Raw genomic sequence first — 13,857 nt, 5'->3', positions numbered from 1 at the left:
TGAACTCTGCAGGAATTAGTTCATCTATCGAATTTCCTGTTAGTTTTAAAGAAAAATCTTCCCCTCTTTCCCCTGAACACGTATGCTCTTATTGGTAAAACCATTCACTTGGCAGTGGCACTTCTCATATTCTGTTTGTATCATGAGTGAAGTTTTCACATGAAGCAGTCTAATTTCTTAACTAGATGGGAGTTCCTCAAGGCAAGGGGCTGGGCTTCCCACTCCTCTGTGTACTTGTGTACTTGCATCTTCCATCTTTGAGCTTCATACATAATGATGCATTATTGTATTGAAGTATTGTTATGACTGTTATTATGACTCATATTCATACTTGATGAAAATTCAGTCAAAGTTAAAAGAACACATGATGGTGTCTTTCCCATGCGTTTGTGTAAAGTCAAGAAAAGTTTATCTTGACTCAAGCCCCAAAGCTCTTGTATAGGGAACTTTCTTTATAGAAGGTTTATACTCAGAAGGAAGTATGTTTAATTCAGTGTATATTTATTGAGTTTCTATTGTGTGAAGAGTTACAGTCTTTCAAAAGAAAGAAAATAGTATCCGTGCACTCAGTGAGTTTATAGTCCAATATGTGAATGACGAATAGATTTCAACTTAAATGTCTACATCTGTTAATTGATGGTGATAGCTTGGATAGCTAACAAGGATTATGAAATCAGGCCTAGATTCAGTAGGAAAGAATGCTATAATCAATTTCTAATATATTTAGCAATGGAGAATGGTAGCGTGAGTGCCACATATCCACAGTCCCCAATTTGCAGAATGAATTCAAAGTCCAGATAATAGAAGAAGTTTATATTTAGTAGAATTCAATCAATCCATACCTTAATCAAATTTGTTTGGTACAAAGTATACACCATATGTATAAGTTGTATGAAATAATTATATATTAGTCTGCTTGGACTGCCATAATAAAACAGACTGGGTGGCTTAAACAACATAAATTCATTTTCTCACAGTTCTGGAAGCCAGAAGTCCAAGATCAAGGTTCTGGCCATTTCAGTTCTTACGAAGGCTCTATTTCTGGCTTATAAACAACTGCCTTTTGTATACACATGACCTCTTTTTGTGGTCTGGAGAAGAGTGGAGAGAGAGTGATCAGGTCCTATGATATTAGAGCCACAGACTTATAACCTCATTTATCCTTAATTATTTCCTTTGAGGCACCATTTCCAAATACAGCCATCACACTAGAGATTAGGGCTTCAATATAGGAATTTTGGGAGGACACATTCAATCCATACATACAGTATGTGATATAAAATATAAATTTATGTCTTCTGTTTGGAGATGGGGATATCATAGGAGTTACAGATCTAGATAGGTTTATCATTTTTAAAAGAAGGAAAACATCAAAATCAATTTTAAATTAATGTTTCTTTACGTTATCTGCATTTATTAGTTTTAAACATAGGTGATCTAATAGGTTGTTCATTGTAACTCAAGTAATCTACATAATTCAATTTAAAAAATTGTATCAAAGAAGCCAATAGTTCAAAGTAACAGGTGGTAGATGGGTTTGCACATTTAACAACAACAACAAAAATCACATACTTTTCTAAATCTTAGTGATACCTGACAATAATAACTAACCATCAAAAAATACTGTCCTCCAAATGATATTAACTGCCACTTTTTGCCTTGGAATATGCCCCCCATTTCTCTCCTTACCAATATGCCTCATTTTTGTATTAGGGTCTGCTTAATAGACTGAAAATATCACATTTGTTTTTATGGCTATATCCAATAATACATTGGCAAATGTGATTTCTTAAGGTGACATTTGCTCTCACTGAAATTTAAATCTGGATCTGGGCTAGTTTTTGTTGTGTGTAGATTTTTTTATCTCCCCCCCCAAAAAAAAAATATTTATTGAAGAAGTAAGATACTAGAACTAGCTAGTACAGCTAGGAAAAATAGAAAGTATATCAGTGTTTTGATTTCAACCCCCTCCAGCTCTTGCTTATCTCTCCACCCCTCTAGGGATTTATATTTGAGAGTAAAATAAATTTAAATAACATTTATTCTTTATTATTAAAATAAAATCCAACCTGGGTTTTAATATAACTCTTAACTTCAAATGGGTCACAATGCCGTGTCATTTTTGTCCTGACACAACTGAACTTAGAACACCCACATTGATGACAAAATGGATTCCCTTGATTTCAATCATGAATAGAACCTTCGTAAAATGTTTAATGAATTCTTGGTTAAGGTCTAGAAAATTATAGGGAAAATTTTGTTTATGCATATTCCTATCTCAAAATAAATATCTCTTTAATTATTAAGATGGGAATAATGCAGAGGCTCAAGGTGACACAGTAAAGTGTAACTGAGCAATGACTGAAATGTACATGTGGAAAAAAAGATCTGAGAATTCTGTCAATAGAGAGGCATATCACTTTAAGAATTTAGCATGGAAATAATCTCTTTTTCATGCCATTGAGACATAAATAGTAGAATAGGTGAAATTATAATCTGATATATTCACTGATGTTTGTTATTATAGTATTTTTCTGATCAAAATACATATCCAATATAGATCAGAAAAAGAATATAAAGTCATGCATAGTTACACCACTCAATAAATATTCATTAAATTTATATATTAATGCAGAGATATGTACCATTAACATTTTATTTATATCCTTTCTGTTTTCAAGATTGGAATTACATGACATATTTTAGAATGCTATATTTGTTTATAATATATCATAAACATTATCTTATATCATTACATATTCATTAAATATAATTGTATCATATAGATATATCTCAATTTTTTTAACTAATCCCTATTGCTGAACATTTATGTTATTTGCAATTTTCTGTTATTTCAAGTTGTATTGCCTTAAACATCACCTTATATGAATATGGTTGTACATAAATTACTTTATTATGATAAGTTGCTAAAAGTGCAAGTCATGGATTAAAGGCTATAAATATTTTATGGCTCTCAATAAATATTGCTTTTCTGAAAGATATACCATTTTATGTTCCTATCAGTAATTTGAAAGTACCCCTTTTCCATACCTTTGCCATCACAGAGTATACAATTTTTTATGTTTGCCAATTTCAAAGACAAAAAATATGACTTATTACTGTTATCAGCTTAAAGACTTAACTCTGGGCTTAGATCAAAACATATAATAGAAGTATAGAAGGAAGCCTTATCAGTCTGTCTTACTGCTCTAAAGACTAATTTTAGATTGAATGCTATATTTTTTTTTTTAAGATTTTATTGGGGAAGGGGAATAGGACTTTATTGGGGAACAGTGTGTACTTCCAGGACTTTTTTCCAAGTCAAGTTGTTGTCCTTTCAATCTTAGTTGTGGAGGGCGCAGCTCAGCTCCAGGTCCAGTTGCCGTTTTCTAGTTGCAGGGGGCAGAGCCCACCATCCCTTGCGGGACTCGAGGAATTGAACTGGCAGCCTTGTGGTTGAGAGCCCACTGGTCCATGTGGGAATTGAACTGGCAGCCTTCGGAGTTAGGAGCATGGAGCTCTAACCGCCTGAGCCACTGGGCCGGCCCAGATTGAACGCTTTTCATTAATTCATTCAATAAATGTTTTCTGAGTGCCTCTTCAAAAACAGAAAACAATTTAGAATGTAAAATTTTATATTTGGCAAGTTAGTAATATTCTTCAGTTGATGGCATATTAGCACCACAATTTATTCCAGGATGCTCTCTTGTTTTATTTTATTTTATTGTTTCCTCAATTTCCACTCCTTTTCCCCTTTTTTCCATAGCAGCCATTCTAGTGTGGCTAACATATGTATTGGATATGCATGCTTTCTTGAAGAATATATAGTGTTTTGTGGTTTTTAGTTTAAGTGGTTTTAATTTACATAAATTTTATTCACAAAACTTGCATTGTCTTACACTTACTATTACTAAACACTACATTAAAAAAATTAAACTCTATCCTTCTTATGAGCATGTTAGATTTTTGCTTATAATTGCTGCAGAAAATTCCACGATATACACCTGAGGTCCAAACAAAGAGGAATAAATCTGTGCTCAATTCGTCAGTCTGGGATGATCAAATGAATATTTATGTGTTGTTATTTTGTGAATAAAGGAGATCATGATTAGTTATATGGTTACATATGTGTACAATGGATCTGTACATTTCTGAGAGAGTTGCAAGATCTTTCAGGAAATCTTACGTTGGTAATAGCAGCGCTTTAGAACGTCAACACTCTTGGGAAAAGTAAGACTGTTCTTTCCATCCTGCATATATATCCAGTGGGGCATGTGTGGTATGCCATTGACTTTGGGTGAGGGTAGTTGGTATCACATATTATGGTGTGCCTCTTGAACCCTGTCATAGGGTACTGTAGTCAGGAATACCACACTACCTCATGCCTTGTATCTTGAGCTTCATTCACAATGTCTAGCACCGAGGAGCCACTCAAAAAATAGATGTTGAATGAATGAATAAAAAGGAATCAATCAAAGATTAATCTTAGAGCAGTAAGACTGGGAGACAAGGATCCCTATTGCCCAAGCAGTGAGGGATTCCAAGGAAGCAACTTCTAGTTCAGGGTACAGGATTCACACATGTCTTGTTCTCCTTTCCTTCCTGAGCATTTAGAATATTACACTTCCTAGGTCTTTTGCAATGAGGTGAAACTAACTCGTTGAAGCTAATGAAATATGCATTAAATTGACATGTGCCATTTATATGTCCAGGTATGTAAGAGCCAGTGTGCCACCTCTGAGCTCTCTTTTTCTTTCTCTGGCAATCCAGGAGGTCACATGTTCCAGAATGTGCAGTTACAAGACAGCAAACATTAGATGTAGCCTTGGGACTATGTGGAGGGAGACCCCCCTCCCCCGCCCCATCCTGCCAATCCACATTGGGAGGGGTTTGGAAGTGTTGGAGAGGATGTTACATGTTTAGTAAAGTGGCCAGGGAAGCCCTTTGGAGGTGTTTCAGACCTGAGAGCCTGAAAGAAGTGAGGGAGTGAGGCACCTGAGACAGGAGTAATCTGAACAGAGGGCACAGCATGTGCAAAGGCCCTAAGGTGGGATTGAGTTTGGTGTGTTAAAGAAAGCAGGAAAAAGTCAGTGTGGCTGAAGCAGAGTTAATAAAGGGGAAAGTAATAGAGATAAGGCCAAACAGCTGGCGGCTGACTGGAGTTGGAGAAAAACAGATTGTACAAGGTCATTATAAGGACTTTGGCTTTCACTTTGAGTGACATTGGGGAGGGTGGGCATTGGAGAATTTTGCACACTGGAGGGATGTGATCTCATTTATATTTAACCTACATTGAGAACAGATGTAGGGTGGCAACAGGAAGAGGCAGGGTGTACAGTTAGGAAGCTACAGCCATAATCCAGGCAAGGGATGATGGTGACTTGGATTAGAGTGGTAACAGTAGAAGTGGTACAATGACCTCAAATTCTGGGTGTATTTTGAAGGCAGAGCCAATAGAGTTACAGATGATTAGATAGGAGTAGGAGAGAAAAAGCAAAAGGTGACTCCATGGTTTTTGACCTGTGTAACGGGGAGAATGGAGTTGCTATTTGCTGAGATGAGGAAGACTGCAAGAAGAGCAAGTTTGAGAGACTGTCAGGGGTTCAGGTTTGGACAGGGTAGGTTTGATATGCCCATTGGCATATCAATGCCCATTGGCCCATTTGATGAAGGGAGATTTCACCAGGCAACATTGGCAAGAGGATTGGACTGGTGAGAATGACAGGGATGATGACGCTCTTCACCTAGGAAATGGAGGCGGAGGTTCTCTAAGTGGAGACTCGAATACTAAGGGCATTTGGGAGCCAGTTCCATGGTTTCTGTTGGACAGGCTGGCCTGAAATTTGGTTTCCCAATTATGATTAAGCTGAGTTTCTAAAAGACTAGCTGTTGATCTAGCAGCAACTACATCTCCACACGAGAGCCATCCGTTTGGCAGTCAAAAGGCCAGAATTCCACATGCTGTGTGAAAAATCAACGAAAACCACTTCTCAAAACTTCTGCCTTCTTGGGTCTGGGAATCATTTTCAGATTTTCAGATCTCCGGGATAAACACTGAAAATATATTTTAAGGCAAGGCAATTTATGCTTATTCTTCCAGCATAAAAAAATTGCATTTCCACATCAGAGTCACGTTTGGTTCCTAATCTGTTACCATCGCAAGAACTATATTCCCCAGCTTTCCCTGGTTGCATTGTTTGTATTTCTTAGCCAACAACATTTAAACCACTTTTTTTTTTTACTCACTTGGAACTGTTTATTCCAACCCTTTGCTTCATGAAACATTTACATGTTGTATGCGTGAACCTTATATGGAAGAATTTTACATTCCCACACCCCTTTTTGGAGAAATGACTGATGTCAGCCCTACACCACTGTTCTCCAGGCGCCACACGTTCCACTCTTAATTGTTGCACATGTGTTGAACTTGACAGCACCCTATCCATGGCTGGTAAACAGTGATTCATTCTGTATGCTCCAGTTCTGCATAAGTGTCATTTCTAAGACTCAGAACTCACTGATGCTTTGTCAGTTATTATTTCTGTTTATCTCCCTGTTAGTTTACATGATTCCTTACTTTGTGGATTCATTTTGGTTTTTGACTTCTTCCTCCTGTTCTCCTTTTTAATATTCTCTGTTTTCTTAGAGGGGAAATTATATGTGTTGCACAAAACCCACCATGCCAGTCCAGGGGAAAGCTGTGCTGCTTCTTTCACTGAAAGGGATGGTTCAGCACTATACCCTTGACCTATGTAAGTCACGTAACTCAGATGCTTGTCTGGGTGGACCCAAGTAAAAAATTAAAAGGAGGCTTCATCTGAACAACCTGTAAGGTGAAATACCCTTTGCTGGGGTAGTATATGGAGCTGAAAGCCATTATCAGTCCAGAAACTATGGTGGGATTGAGGGAGCCACAAAGACAAGACTCGAGGTCCCTGATTCTAGAGAAGAGAAGAGGCCATTTCTTAGAGCAGTTAATATGGTGGGCAGGGCCACTGCATGTGCCTGTGTAGATTGTCAGGAGATGATAGGGGCTGGAATGCAGCTTGTGGGCCACCATGTACCCTACTTGTGATGGTTAATTTTATGTGTCAACTTGACGGGGCCGAGTGCCCAGATATTTGGCCACACATTATTCTGGGTGAGTCTGTGAGGGTATTTCTAGATGGGATTAACATTTGAATCAGTAGACTGAGCAAAAGGAGATTACCTTCCAGAATGTGGGTGGGCTTCATCCAATCAATTGAAGATCTGAATAGAATAAAAAAGCCAACCAAGAAATAATTTGCCCTCTGCCTGACTGGCTTTCAGCTGGACATTGGTCTTCTCCTGCCTTGGACTTGGACTGGAACTTATGTTATCCAGTGGTTCTCAGGCCTGGGACTCAGACTGGAGCTACACCATTGGCTCTCCAGCTTGTGGACTACATAATCTTGGGCCTGCTCAGTCTCCGTAACTGTGTGAGACAATTTCTTCAAGAGATACACTAACATACTACTTGAGATACCATGCAAGGAAGAAGTGCCTTCTGCTAATTCACCGTTTCCCTATTACTAACCAAGACTCTGACAGTGGACATGAAACGGGTGTGAAGAGGTAGGAAAGATGCTGATATATACAAATTGAAAAATTATGTCCCCCTCCACTCCCATGGAACTTAAAATTTGGCTGTGGTTTAAAACTCTTGGTCTCAGCATGAGTTGTATAATATGGGTGATTCTTACAACTCTGGAGGGATGGAAACAATTAAGGACTTTCGTTCCTCTGCTATGTTCATGGTGAACCCTGAGAATATCATTGCTGGTCAGAGAGAGACATAGTAAAATAGCGATGAGTGATACTCAAATTTTGTGTTTCGGTAGGTCCATGTGTACTTTTAAAAAAACTGTGGCCTTCACTGTTTTAATACAAAGAAGCACAACTGATGCTTGTTACCATTTTTATTTTAAAGGTGTGGAAACAGAACTGCAAAGGGGATACTTGGATGTCCCTGTCGCTGAGTGGTGGCTAGAGGTCAGGTGTCTTCTCTAGTTGAGCTGCTGTCTAGGCTCCTAGACTGTTTCCAGCCTTCCTCACAGGCCTGATGGAACACTCAGATATTAGCACACTCTTTCTATTATTTCATTTCTTAGAAAAAGTAGACTAGTATGATCAGGAGCATGCTTTCATTAAAGAACAAACATGGAGATGCTGGTGCAGATTTTTTTTTTTTTTCTGAGAAAATGGCCATGTTTATTTGGGCTATAATTAGATATGTCAATCTCATTCTTTACTCTCACTGTCCAAAGTCTCTCCTCTTTTAATTGTTGTAAAGACAAGCATACACACACACACACACAAGTGCATGTGCATGCACAGACTCACACTCTTCCACACATATATCTCAGGACTACTTTGTTCAGCTGTTTTCTAAAAAAAGTGCTCAGACTGTGCATACTCAGGAAACTGGTATCACACAAATCACTGCAATAGAGGGTAAATATGAGGTCATGTTTGCAGTACCTGACATATTGTCCTCAAAATATCAATTGTTGTTGGTGCTCATCCACAGTGAGGTGTTGAAAGAGGAGCAGTGATATTATAATGCAGTCAAGAGTTCTTTGTGCCCTAAGGAGAAGATGAAAGTCAATGAACCGGAGAACCAATGTTTTGTTTTCAGCTGCTACCCAAATTGGTTTCATAATTTCTTATACTTTTATGTAATCTTCCCTCTGGGGCATTTAATGCAAATTAAAGCAACACAATCAGTCACAGTTCCAACTCTGGAAAGACCACCTCTGAGGAATGGCACATTATATTTATGATTATTAATAACATTCTTAAACCATTTTCTAAAGTTTTGTGATCCTCATATTCACAAGTCGGCTGAAGTTCTAGGCCAAGAATGTTTAGGAGAAAATGGTAGAAGCAGATCTCAGTTAACCCTTCAGAATTATCTTAACTTGACATCATTACTTACCAACAGTCTAATTCTAGTTCACAAAGCTGCACCCTGTGAGGAGTTTAGTGAACTCGCTTGGCCCCATAGCTTGCATCCTCCATGAGGAGACAAGAAAGACATCCATGAATAAAGAGTGGTAAGCCCTGTTTCCACGGTCACACTACCCTTAGATATGATTGAGACTTGACTGAATCTATAGTAGAATTTCCTGTAAGTTAAGGAATTCCTAAATTTTAAGGAATTTCTTCTAGTTCACTAAGCCTCTATTTGTCATTGGTTTAGGTCAGCACTTCTCAAACTTTCTTAATAAATCACCTGGAGATCTTTTCAAAGGGCCGATTCCCACCCAGTAGTTCTGGAATGTGGACAGAGATCCTGAATTTTCGACGAGGTCTTTGGTGAAGTTAATGTTGTTGGTCCATGAACCACACTATGAATAGTAAATACCCAGAGTGAAGATAATGTCTCAGGTACTCGATTCCTTTCCTGCTCTTTCTTTTGATGCCACCACTGTGTGACTGTGGCCTCTACTTCCTATTGCTACCATTTCCAATTTCATTCCACCTATTGCTAAAAGATCCTTTAAGATTTGTCTCCTATTACTCAAGCCTGCTTAGAGTTCATTTGGCCCACTTTAAGTGGTCTAGCTTCTGGTTCTTTCACAAGCCCCCAGAGAGTATGTCACATTCAAGTTTCAAGGAACTTAGAATGAGTTTTCCAAAAAGTGGAATTCCTCAGCTGCCCTGAATATTCCCCCAAAAGCTGTGGTAGTCTTTGTCTCTCCTTCTTGCTGGAGAGTGTTAACTCGTGGTGTATAGGAGGTAACATTAGCTCTAGAATTTTATTCATGGCTTCTCACAGATAGACAAGTGGTGCATATGCAAACAGGTTTCATCAGGCTTTCCAAAGATCCAGAAATTAGTGTGTAAATTAGACTGTTGCCATGACTCTCACTGCAGAGAACAAATAAAAATTGTGTGAGGAAGGCAGGCACAGGGTCCCACATCAGAATCAGCGAGGATCAGCCTCCAAATACACTTTTATAGGGCCTCACCTCAGAACAACTGAATCAGCATCCCTGGGCGATATTTGTATTGTTATAAAGCACAGAGTGGCTAGGAGCTTGCCGTGTTGATGAGCAAATATTAAACACCTTCAATTTATCCAGTCACAAAGAGAGTTTCTGAATACCTACAACGGGTCAGGCATAACACAAACACAGCTCCTCCCTTCATGCCTTCCCCAGCTGAAAGTGGAAAGTAAACAAAATAGAAATAATTGCAAATGATAAGTATTATGAAGGAAACAGATAAGGTGATGAACTCACAGTGAAGGAGTAGGTCCTTTCATGATCTGATTAGTGATGGTCTCTCTGGGGCAGTGGTAATAAGGCTGTAACTTGACAGGGTGGGAATTATCCAGCAGCATGGTGGTGCTTAGGCAGAAGGCATCATATCTGAGTATCCCTGTGGGAAAGAACATGCTTTAGCTACTTCTGTAGATGCTACCAGACAAACCAAAGAAACAAGTTACAACGTCCTTCCATGCAAATTATTCTGAAATTAGAAATCCTTTCCCAGGTGGCAAAAGCATAAGGACTCCCTTTATGTCACCTTCAGAGCCTGTTCTTCTTTGTTTGCTCTACTGCCAATGCCCAAATCCTGGATCTCAATGAATACGCCACTAAAGATTTTGGGGCCACTCCTTGAAGGCTGTGTGGAACGTTAGGCCCTGCAGAGTCCTCAGACTCCTTCTGTCCCTTCTGGTGAAGGTGATCGTCAGAATGACACTCCAGTCCTCCATCTGGGACTGTCGTGGCCAGTGTCCACACAGCTAATGGTCTTCGGTGGGTAGGCGTGTGTAGAAGGGTCAGCACATGCCAAGGTTTAAGCTGAGGGGAAGGTGCCTGTGCAGGGTATTCACCGCGCTGGACCCCACCAAACAGCTGTCCCTGTACTCACCCATCCAGCCCTCAACATCCCTATTCAATGTCCAAGGACACTAAGCACAGAGAAGCTGAGAAACTCTCTTGAGCTCACGTGAGCCCAAGTGCCTGGGTTCAGGTACCTAGCCCGGGTGACACCCAAGAGGTACTGTGCTGTGCCGGGTCCTACAACTTTAGCCCTCATAGAGGGATCACTGTGGAGTTCCCCGTGTAATGGACACCTTCCATTCTTCCTGCAAAGTCCTTTCCAGAGCCCATAAGTACACTCTTATCTCTCTCATCATAAACAGAAAAAACAAAACAACCCTCTCTTGGCCAAAAAAAAAAAAAAAAAAAGAAAAAAGAATGATACTCCATGTTACCTGTGTGAGTCTGGCCTAAGTCGTGGACTCCTCGTCTTTACAATGGGTAAGAAGGCTTGTCCCATAATTGGTTTCAATAAGACCGTGTGCCTCATCCATGATAGTTCTTGTCCAGTCACAGTGTGACTGTGGTACCTTGAAAGGTCCTATTCTGAAAAGCAATGAGTGTACCTCAACTTTTGCTCTGTCATGTATCCTTTTTAATGATATGGGGGTATATTATAAGCCAACATCCCAGGTGATACTGTTTGTCTGAGCTGCCAGACACTGTCTGCCAAAGAGCAGTTCTTCCTAATCAAACTTGCACACCCTCAGGGCAGCTGATTTTTGTGCTAGGAGAGAAGTGATTATATTGAGCAAATGTGTGAAGAGGCATTTTCACTTGCGACACTCCTAACTATGTCTGTGTCAGGCAGCTTAGCAAAGGAACTGAGAACTTCCAGATCCTCTGGGGTGGATCTGCATGGGGCCAGGGGATGGGCCAGTTCCACCACACTTTGTTCATAGGTCAGATCTGTTAGGCAGTTCCTGCTTTTAGCACTTTTCTTCCTTTTCTCTACTCCTGGGGTTACAGCTTCTCAAAGATACTTCAAGCGACCAGGGCAGGCAGGCACTACAGCGGACTTCTGGGATGTTTGTGATCTGTTGCTTTCCCTTGTAGAGATCTCTTTAGGAAGCAGCCTTCCTTTCATGCTTTTCCTGAGTGCATACCAGAATCTGGGCACCCCAGAGGCTGAGCTTCAGATGCATCTGAACAACCTTTGCTGTGCTGCTACAACGAACATTTTACTTTCCATGTGTGTTGGAGGGTACACTGGTGAATAAGACAGGTCCCTGCTCTCCAAAAAGAAAAAAAATCAATAGGCATCCAAATAGTTATAAAAGAAGAAAGACTATGGTAACTACAACAATGCAGATAAAAAGGAAGCACTTTGTTATATAGTATTGCATTAGTTTCCTATCGTAGCCACAAATTTAGTGGCTTAAAACAGCACAAATTTATTTTTTCACAGGCCAGAAATCTGAAATGAGTCTTGTGGGACCAAAATCAAGGTGTTGAAAGGGCTGTGTTTCCTCCAAAGGATCTGAGGAAAACCTGTCCCTTGATTCCTCCAGGTTCTAGTGGCTGCCAGCATTCCTTTACTTGTGGCCTCAACATTCCAGTCCCTGCTGCTGTGGTTACGTCACCTTCTCCTCCTCTGTTTTGTGAAATCTCCCTCTGCCTCCCTCCTATAAGGATACATGTGATTGCAATTGAGGGCCCACTGGGATAAGCTAGGATGATTGCTCTATTTTGAGATTCTTAATGTAATCACATCTGTAAAGTCTTCCATTGTCATATAAAGTAACATTCACAGATTCCAGGGTTAGCACGTGGATATCGTCTGGGAAGATTATTCAGGTGCCACCTTCTTTCTTCCACTCCCTCCCCGCAACCAAATGGTCTACAACTGTGATGCCCAGTATGATAGCCACTCATCACATGTGGCCCTTGTGTGCTTGAAATGTGGCTTGCCTGATTTGAGATATTCTGTAAGTGTAAATTTTGAAAATTTACTACAAAAAAATGAAAAGCACCTCATGAATAATTTTTTATGTTGATTATCTGTTGAAATAATATTTTCACTATATTAGGTTAAATGAAATACATTAAAATTAGTACCACCTTTTTTTATTAGTTTCATGTGCACAAAACACTAATAGTTCAACATTTATCATTTATACCCCTCACAAAGTGATAGCCCTCCTCCCCCAATCTACTACCCCTCTGATATTGCATACAGCAGTTACATTTCCGCTCTCTCTACTCCTTATGCTGTACTCTATTTCTTATGATGATCTATCTATCTATCTATCTATCTATCTATCTATCTATCTATCTATCTATCATCTATCTATCTAATATCTATCTATCTATCTATCTATCTATCTATCTATATATTAAATTATAGTTGACATTCATTATTATTCAGCTTCAGCTTCAGGTGTACAGTGCTTTGGTCAGGCCTCTACAGCATCCCTGAAGTGGGCTCCCTAATATGACAAGTGTCCAACCATCTTTCTTTTTTTTTAAATTTTTAATTGCAACTACTAGAAAAATTAAAATTGCACCTCTGGTTTGCATTTGTGGTTTGTACTATATTTCTATTGGACAGTGTTCTACACCATAGTAATTCTCAAACTACTGCACAGCAGTCATGTGGAGAATTTTTACAAGCCCCAATGTGCACAATGCACTCCAGAGTTATTAAATCAGAAATCTCTAGGGAGAGGCCCAGGCATCAGCATGTTTTAAACCCCCCAGGTGATTCTCGTAGGCAGCCAAGGTTGAGAATCCTTGAAGTAGAGACTTGGAGGACGTTTAATAGTGGAAATAGCATTACCCACAGAGTGCAGCTGTGCATCTGGAAGTGGGCAAAGGGGCAGAACAGATGTTTCCATGAGCCAGAAGACACCTGGGATTGCAATACTCTGAGGCTGGCAGTACCTCTCTCCCTTGGGTGCTTCTGGTAGTTAGATCCTCCCTTTCCTGGCAGTTTCTGCCATAGTACTTGGTAGAACAGAGTACTATAAAGGCCAACAAGCTCCTAAATGTTGCATTTCGGGGG

This window comes from Rhinolophus sinicus, chromosome 2 (assembly GCF_057876585.1).
Source record: "Rhinolophus sinicus isolate RSI-liver-muscle chromosome 2, RSI-T2T, whole genome shotgun sequence".
Taxonomy (NCBI): Eukaryota; Metazoa; Chordata; class Mammalia; order Chiroptera; family Rhinolophidae; genus Rhinolophus; species Rhinolophus sinicus.
The sequence above is the reverse complement of the archived record's forward strand: the minus strand, read 5'-3'. Positions refer to the sequence as shown.